The sequence below is a fragment of the Xiphias gladius genome, chromosome 21 (assembly GCF_016859285.1).
Source record: "Xiphias gladius isolate SHS-SW01 ecotype Sanya breed wild chromosome 21, ASM1685928v1, whole genome shotgun sequence".
In the NCBI taxonomy this organism is placed as follows: domain Eukaryota; kingdom Metazoa; phylum Chordata; class Actinopteri; order Istiophoriformes; family Xiphiidae; genus Xiphias; species Xiphias gladius.
This window is the reverse complement of record NC_053420.1, coordinates 11,172,298-11,181,818: the sequence shown is the minus strand read 5'-3', so window position 1 is coordinate 11,181,818 and position 9,521 is coordinate 11,172,298. Positions and strand designations below refer to the sequence as shown.

Sequence of the window (9,521 nt, the reverse complement as noted above, 5' to 3'; positions counted from 1 at the left end):
TGTTCAAAATTTCAAAAGCCATATAAGTTTATCCTGTTGCGGTAGCACCATCTACAGGTGAAATTACGGCTGCAAATAATGATTTTTTTAATAAACTGCTGATTATTCTCTCAATCCTCACCAATTAGTCATTTTGTCCACAAAATGTCAGAAAATAGTGAAAAATGTCCATTACATTTGACCCAAACCCAAGGCGATGTCTCCGAATGTCTTGTTTCGTCCAACCATCCGAACATATTCTGTTTATTCAGTTTATCATAATCATATATATATATATGACGCGGAAAAGCTGCAAATCCCCACATTTAAAAAGCTGGAACCATTGAGTCTTTGGCTATTTTGCCGAATAATTTTCAGTTTATCAACTAACCAATAATTGTTTCAGCCCTGAAGTGTCATCAAAGTTTGTAGGTTTGCTCTGAGCTTTTGACCAAATGTAACTGGAATTTGGCACTTTTTTAAACAACTTGATAAATAGTCCAGCCTGATATCCCTAGGAATTACGTGCATATTGGAAAATTTCGCTCCTCATGATTTATGTCCAGTGCCAGTGTTGGTTGCCAGTGCTGGAGTTAGTTAGCTGCTGATGTAGCAAGGCACTGTAGGGTGTGGAGGTTGAGGTGGTGGATGTAGCAGTTCAGAGGTGTCTCATCACGGTTAACACTGACCTTTTATTAACCATAACTATGATCTTTCTCTAACTTAACTCTACCTAAATCAGTTTATTTTACATAACCAGAGTCTGTCCTTAAATGTAACCATATCATGGTTTCCATGTGCAGATATTGTAGAAAGCAGAATTTTGGCAATGGGGGGTTTTGAAGAGTTATTCAATGTTGATGTTCTTGTGTGGCAATAAGAGTTTGATGGACTGACAAATACAACTGAAAGCATAACCTCTTTGGTTGCGGTAACAATAGTGATGTATGCAAATAAGTGTATTTATTGAATACAGTCAGCCACCATTTGCTCATGGATCGTTGCCTGGCATTTCTTTGTAGGTCTGTGCTTTTTCTGTCCCTGAGACTCTCTATTTTGAGGAAGAACATTTCTCCAGCAGGCCCTGTGCCTTTTCAAATAAGGCACTTGTGAGGAAAAAACAGGTATCTTGCTGCTCTCTTTTTCTGCTCTCTTCCTCTTTTCTGACAGTCGTTTTCTTGACTTGGTTAAAATTGCCGATTGTGGGTCTTGTGGAAAAGAAGATCCAAACACACAAAAATCGTGTTTGGCTCTATCTGAATTACTTGACTAGTCCCTGAAAGAGAGGGCCCTTTGTTGGTTTCCTCTGGGAATGCCCTTGAAAGGCCCCTATTGTGTGGTAAGCACTATGATATAATGCAAGTGGATTTAATAGATTTAATGGAACACACAGACATGGTTCTCAAGCCCTCATGTGCTGGGAAGCAGCCTGTTTTAGGAGATCAGAACCGCATCTTAAAGAAATGAAATGATATGTCAATGTCGCATTACTCCAGAAGCATGTTAAGCTTTTATTGTATGTCAAATATTATAGATTTCAATGGCCCAACAAAACAGATTGCATTTATTTTTATATCACAAACAGTACGTTTTGGTATATTGTTTTTGAATTCTTTTCAGATTTGTGTATCACTTGATTATCCATTTCTGCATTCCACCTGAGCTGGGTTGGAAGTCAAGGTTAGACAGAGTGGGGGTAGTTGAATGTCAGTGATGTGTTAGCTTTGTTTTCATTGTGTTAACAGGAGCACAATGGTACAATTGTGTGACCATCTGAAACCCTACACCTACCCAGAGCTTTTGGGGGTCAGAGGTGGGGGAGATGTGTGTTCCTTTAGCCTGACGAACCATGCGTTTTGAAAGACCCAGAAACCGAAGAGTAATCCATCCAGCATACCATCTAAACCATTCTGCCTCACTGGCTCGCTCACATACCAGATCTGCTCATCCAGAGTTCTTGTGAAATGCTCTTATCTTCTAAATATAAATGATGATTTTTCTCTTTTTTCCCTGCCCCTTTTTACTTTGTAATCTGTCACATTATTTTAAGGTGCCATTTGAGGAGTGGCCTGCCTCTTGAAACCCGTCAGTGTGATGGACAAGACCATAAAGCCAAGCAATAAACCTGAGATGAATGTTATATCTTAACACTGATAGAGGCAATTAAGTCCATCATAAGCAAGAGAGGGAACACTCTTCTCTGGGGACTCATTCACTTGCATGGTTTAACATGATCCCCAGCTAAATGCCTTATTTTATTTCTCCTCTCAGCTCACAGCTTACAGTCAAGCACAAATTGAGCTGATGTGTTTTTTTTCACACAGTTTGGTCTTTCTGTCTGATCTGCCCTTTTCTGTCTTGTCGTCATGTGTTTCCCTCCCTTCCTCCCTCTCTCTCTCTCTCTCTGTCTCTATCTCTCCGTTTCTCTCTGTCCTCCCCATTTCGCTGTATTTGTCATGGTAATGTAAAAAATCTCAGCTGCTCGAATTCATTTTGTGCTCTTTCAGTTGAGAAAGAAGGGCAATTCTGTTTCTCCTTACTAGGTTCAGTGTGTTGAGGTTTAAATGTAATGAAGACCATATTTCATCTGCATGGAGTTATATGACTGGGCGTGGCTGAGCAGGTCTGTTATGGGAGAATAAATATTATGGAAGGTCTAACTTTGTTATCTTTATCTTGCTGGGATCAATGTGTGTATTATTGGATAGGATACATTGCACAAACGTGTAGGCATGTGTGCAATGTGCACACATTCAGAGCCAAGAACACAATGCATGCATGCTCAAATTGTACTGTATATACAGTGTGCAAACACTCACATACATAAGGAACACATAAAGGTGAAATGTGTATGCAGCAGCAGAGATATCCACACATACACACAGGCAATCCTTATCTCTTTTACAGCACACCATCCCCCATACTCTCTGTGCTTTGGTTATATCTGTATGAATGTGTATGTGTGCATTTATGCGTATGTTCGTTTGTGTGTGTGTGTGTGTGTGTGTGTGTGTGTGTGTGTGTGTGTGTGTGTGTGTGTGTGTGTGTGTGTGTGCGCATGCCAACGAGTCATTCAATGCTCTAATGACCACAGTCCTGACACAGGTATTTTGACTGCTGCCTCTTTCCATCGGCACATTGACTGACATGCAATTAGTTACGCTGGGGTGAAAAACTAGGGGGGGGGGCGCTCGCTGTAACCATGAAAAGAGACTAGGAGAAGGGTAAAGTCCTCTTCTCTCCACTTCTCCTAGCTCATCTTTCTTTAAATCAAAAATATCCCTGCAGTTACTGCTTGCGCGATTTGGTATTCAGTATGTACACTAAAGCACAGCTGGGCTCGCAGCAACCTTATGAGAAAAGCCTCTCGTGTAGATCACCCGGGTTAGCAGCGCTGTAGCACAGAATGCAAAATAACTGTCGTAGCAGGAATGTGGAATTGATACAAAACTGATCTGAAAATGCATTTTTCATAAGTAGGGATGCTCTGCCCCATTACTAGCCTTAGTAAGTGGATAATGTATTGACCAGATTTCACATCCACATTAAATACATCTTATCTACCCCAATGAGTTCCGTACAGTGAGATTAAACAGAAGATAAATTTGGAAATGATATCCAATTAGTACTTAGTATTGGCAGTCACCAGGAGTTTAGGTATTCGAATTGGTACAGAGGGAGAAAAAAAAATGGATCGGCACAGCACAGTCCTATTTGTAAGGTCTAGTTATTGGTTCGATTTGGTTTTATTTTATCATAAAACAATATGTAGTTGTAACTTAAATATGGAAATACACAATCTAAAATAAAAATTAAATGACAGAATTAAGCCATTGGGTACAAATACTCTGGACAATACAATTCTCTCAGTGCATAAATAAAAATAAAATGACTAAACAGTATTGATCATGTTCCAACATTTTCAGGCAGGTATGCAGCATAATTAGGACTTTCTGTCTGTGGTGAAATAATTTTGAGTTGTGCTCAAAAGGCATTTTTTTAGGTAGCGTACGACTCCTTCTCAAATCCATCTAATTCAATACACAACCTACAATAACTACTTGCAAAAGTACAAACTAAACCTGACCGAAAACCAAGAACACAGATATTTAGAACATATGAACATAGAATCAGACCTAATTACTTTCACTGGCATCATTTAAAATAAAAAACTTGATCCTGAGGGCAAGGAAAAAGTAAGGCAAGTTTATTTGGACAGAATCTTTCAACAACAATTCAAAGTGTTTTACATAAGACATAAAAGGCATCAAGACAAGGTATATAAAAGGCACACAAGGCAATATAAAAAGGTAATACAAAAGCTAATATAAGAAGACACATTAGTAGGATTTTTAAAATTTGTTATGAGTACAATAAAATGGCTAAAAGAAAATGAGAAAGTAAAAATGAGAGTGAAAGTTACAGTGCAGCGAAAGATATTAATATATATCCCCAAATTTGATTTAATAAAAGTCCATGGCAAACAGAAAAATTTGAAGCCCTGATTTAAACAAACTGAGAGCAGGAGCAGACCTCAAGCTTTCTGGGAATGTTTTCCAGATATGTGGTGCATAAAAACTGAATGCTGCTGCTCCATGTTTAATTTTGACTCTGGGGACAGCTAGCAGTCCTCTCCCCAGACAATCTGAGAGGACTGGATGCATCATAACGCAGCGGCATAATCAGAAATGTATTTTGGCCCTAAACCATTCAAAGGTTTCAAAATCCTAATTTTTTCCAACATTTAAAAAAGTTTTATGATATAATTTTCTAAAGGGAAACTCATACCTTAATGGATGGATAAAGTTGGAAGTTTCAAAACCGCTATAGAAGCAAGTTTTTCTGTTTGAAGGCTTTAGAAAACTGCATTTCTGATACACTGTGTTCCAGTCAACAGTTGTTCTATAACCTCTATTCCTGTGGTGCACTTCCTGCATCAAACTGACATTGGTTTGGCTTTACGCAAACACAAAGCTATTTATAGCACCTCTCCCACTTTATTTTCTCCCTCCCATTCTCCCCCTCTCTATCTCTCTCCCTCTCATGTATTTGCATTTCTGCTATGCAAACAGGAGTCTGGTGTCAAGTGCGTCAGCTGTACAGGCCTTGCTTGTCCCTTTTCTTTCTCAAGCCTCAGTCTATCTCAGAAATTTCCCCCTTCATTCCCTTGCTCCATGATTCCCCTCTCTTCCATCTCACTGTAGCTTTCCACCTCTCTCACCTTCACCCGCTCTCTTTCTCTCCCTCTCTCTGTCTGTGTTTTCCTTTGCTCAATTGTTTTGCTGTAGATTTGACCGCTATGATTAATGACCTCAAAGCCTCAGGAAAGCAAACAGAGAGAGAGACACGACAAGCTCGCCCTCCCCTTACAAACCTTCCTTTTTCTCATATGTCAACTGCTCGTGAGTTCACACTGAGCACCTTATGACTTCTGGAAAAAGATCTACATAATATGAGTCTGAGTACCGGAGAGAAAGACATTATGTGCACAAAATTTCTTCTGATCTCTGCAGACAACAACCGCCACCTGGCAGACACAACAGCTTTCCCTGAACATTGCTGTAAAGCTCCATGAATTATTAATTTATTCTTAGTGCATTTTACCAAAATATATGTGGTTCATTAAATAATTGTACAAGTTTTGTTATCATGAATATCTATATCAGTGAAGTGCATGTCTAGTTTTTTTCCCCCAGCATTTCAGAGCTTTTGTCATCTTCCATGTGTTTGAAATGTTTAATGAACATCAGAACAGGGACCACGGATGAAATGAACATCCTGCTCAGAGATCAGAGGTCAGGTTCAAAGTAGTCACACTTAGAGGTAGGCATTCAAGGTCTTCGACAGCAAAACTTCATAAGGTTGACTTTCAGGAAAAAATATTTGACAGTGTGACTTTTATTTAAAAAAAAGAAACAGATTTTGTAACTATTACAGTGTTTCCTGATGATATTTTTTTAGTTTACGGTTTACCTGGTTAAATAACAATTCATAGGTATTTCTGTGGGAATACAATAAAATATTTTAGGGCACAAGTTATTGACTTCCATGTCTGTTTCTTTAAAGGAATAGTTTGAAAATTAGAGAAGTATGCTTAATTGCTTTCTTGCCGAGAGTTAGATAAGAAAAATCGATACAACTCTCATGTCTGTGTGCTAAGTATGAAGCTAGAGCCAGCAGCACCAGATAGCCTAGTGTAGCATAAAGATTAAAAGCAGGGGGGACACAGCTAGGAAGCCAGAAAGTCACAGTGAGTGCCCAGCCAAGGAATTGTTTAACAGAAATGTAGAACTCTGTATATATATATATAAATATATATATATAAATATATATATATATATATTTAATGTTTTTGATATAACATGATAAGTGACATTTAGAGGGTTTAGTAGGCAGGTGTTTACCCTTGGTCAGTGTTAGGCTAGCTCTTTCCCCCTGTTTCCGGACACTGCGCTAAGCTTAGCTAATTGTTTGCTGACTAAGGTTTCATTTTTAGCGTACAGACATGAGAGTGGTATCAATGTTGCCATCAATCTCTCAGTAAGAAAGTGAATATATGTATCTCCAAAAATGTTAAACCATTCCATTCAACATACCCTAGATTGGAGTCAGACCATTAAACTCAAATTGGCGTGGGGTAAGTGCAAACTAAGGCTAGCAAGCTTGTAAAGCTTTCATTTCTTAGAGTCTCGCAGATATTTCTTAGCCAAGGTCCCCTCCTGTTTCTGTGCTTCAGCACGATTATTGTACACTTACTTTAACTGACCAGTTGCTAACCACAAAGAGACAGGAAATAATTATTTTTACCTTTCCCCTCGATTTAGATATTGTTTGTTATTCTAACAACTCTGCCCTCAGTGACTCCTTCCCATTGTGCAGCAGAAGCACCACCACAGACTTCTCTTGGCTCTTTGACATTCTGTATAATTGTTTTCTACTTACCCTGTTTTGTTCATCGAGATCTGGTTCACAGGTTTGAAAATAGCCTATTCCAAGACACCGTCACATCAAGCACGATGTGATTAGGACGGCATGTAAAATCATTTTCCAAGAGCAATGAAGAAAGTGATTTCATTTTCATTGCAGAATACGATGATTGTTCCTCCAGCAAACTAATAGTGCTATCAGACAGAAATCATTGCACTAGAAGTAACAGTTCCATTACAGGCTGAATGATAATGTGGAAATGGAATTGGGGCTTCAAATTGAATAATGTTGCAAGGAACTGCCTTTGTATTGTAGTTTGTTTGGTGCTCTGACTGTGTCATGTATAAAGATAGAAACACAAATACAAGAAAACGGCATTGAAGTTGAATCTGACTATAATTTCAAAGGAAAATAATCAAATGCTCAAAAAAAATCCCTAAAAGGCTTCATTTTGAATAGCGCAGAGTACATAAATTTGGTCCATGGAACCTATGGCTCATTACACATGGTGAAACATGGCCAGAAAAAAGAAGTAGCCCATTTTTGGTCCCCGCCCACAGCTTGAGAAACACCCCTGGGCATATGTCCATCCCGTTACTTGACCTTACAGTAGCAGTGGTAATTCAGCCACTGCTAGCTGTCTTGAGGTGTGTTTTGTTTCCTCATAAATGACCAGTGCCAAATAGTGTTAGACTGAGAGGCAGGGAAGGCCTGTGGGAGCATGTTATTGATGTGTGTGTGTGTGTGTGTGTGTGTGTGTGTGTGTGTGTGTGTGTGTGTGTGTGTGTGTGTGTGTGTGTGTGTGTGTGTGTGTGTGTGTGCGCGTGTGTGCGTGTGCGTGTGTGTGTGTGCGCATGTTTGTATGCTTTTGTGTTTCAAGCTGCGGCCTCTGGCCATGACCCCAGCGTTAATCACACTACAGCCAGAACAACCACAGCCTCTATTGCCAAGTTGTTGCTATAACCCTCCTCTTCTCCTTCTGTTTCTCTCTCATTCATGCTCTCTGTCCTTACTCTCACACTATTCCCCCATACCTCCAGTGTCTTCCCTTCTCTCCGTCCCACTTACACATGATCTTTACCCACTCTCTTATCTCAGGGATATAGCCTCCCTTGTCTTTGTCATTGTCTCCCCGTAACCTCAAACCATCACCTTTCCTCTAGCCTGAACCTCCCCTTTGGGTTTCTTGAGGTCGGTGTTTCTGAGCTCTGAATTAGCGGGGTTGCCCTGTCCTCGGTTCTCTGGCAATGTGCATTAGCACTAAAGGCTGTTCTCACCTCCGTGCGGTCTCTCGCTCACTAGCTGGGTGGCTGGCTGGCAGGGTTGATAAAAATCCTGATTTGTGATTAGTCAGCCATGTTACTGGTTAGGGCGATTACTGTTGAGGGAAACAGCCTTTGTGTCTGGCTGGCTCAAATTTCAGAATTTGTTCAGCCTGGGTCTTAATCGGAAATTTTGTCTATTAAGACTATTGGTCATGATAACATTTAACTCATCACATCTATCCTAGAGTTTTGGGAAAACCACACTATGACAAAAATGAAATGATGTTGATCAGAGCAGGGGGCATGAACCTCTTGCAGCTTTCCAAAAAATGTCAGGTTAACAGAAATCAGCTTGAACACTTTTCTTTGAGTCTGACTGAAAGTAAACAAGGAAAGTAGGTCTCTGGAAATTCCTGTAGCTGTTTTTGCAAACTGCATGGCACAGCAAATCAATTTCTGGGTCAACTTGCTGGCTGACGTACCTGTCATATGTTGTTTGATAATGTAAATGCTGCCTTTGAATTAGCTTTTGTGCATGTTAGAGAAGTAGAAGCAAACACAGTTAGATGATGCGTGTACGCAAATTGTAACAAGACCAAGACATGCTAGCAGCTCTATGAGGCTGTATGAGTACAGAGGTGCTTAGAGCTAAATGCTAAAATCAGCATGCTCGCAGTGACAATGCTAACATCCTGATGTTTAGCAGGTATAATGTTTACCATGTTCATTATCTTTTTAGTTTTGCGTGTTAGCATGCTAACATTTGCTAATTATCACTAAAGACGGTACAACCAAGGCTGATGTAAATGTCATTATTTTTGCAGTTATTTGGTAATAAAATAAAATACTGGACAAATAACCTGATGGTTGTGCTAGATTAAAAGTCAGGGGATCGACAAACGATTACAATTCATTCTGAGGGGGACATGAATGTATGTAGCAAATTTCATGCCAATTCAGCTAATAGTTGTTGAGGCATTTCACCTAAAACCACAAAAGGGAACCTCGTGGTGGCAATAGAGGACAACTCAGGGGATCACTGAAGTCATTGGGATTCGTTCCCTGGGAACCAAGGATATCTGTACCAAATTTCATGGTGATCTGTCCAAAAGTAGCAAGCATATCTCAGTCTAGTCCAAAGTGGTGGTCCGACCAACCAACAGATGGACACTGCCGTTCCTATAGCCATGCAGTGTACATTGTAAACTTTTCATCGATGGAAATGGATCCGCTATGTAAGAGAGTGACTGGACAACTTGCTGGCTTACTAACTAGATGCCCGTTGGTGTAAGTGTTGAGCTCTCAGTGTCGTGATTATCTCTCTGCTGTGCCTTTGTCGCCTTGTGATAC

At 39.9% G+C, this 9,521-nt stretch overlaps 1 protein-coding gene across 5 annotated transcripts in view; it reads left to right on the top strand.

Moving 5' to 3' along the window:
* tox2 (TOX high mobility group box family member 2) overlaps window positions 1-9,521 on the top strand; it is a 115,826-nt gene that overhangs the window by 63,262 nt on the left and 43,043 nt on the right. The gene's annotated exons all lie outside the window — the stretch shown is intronic.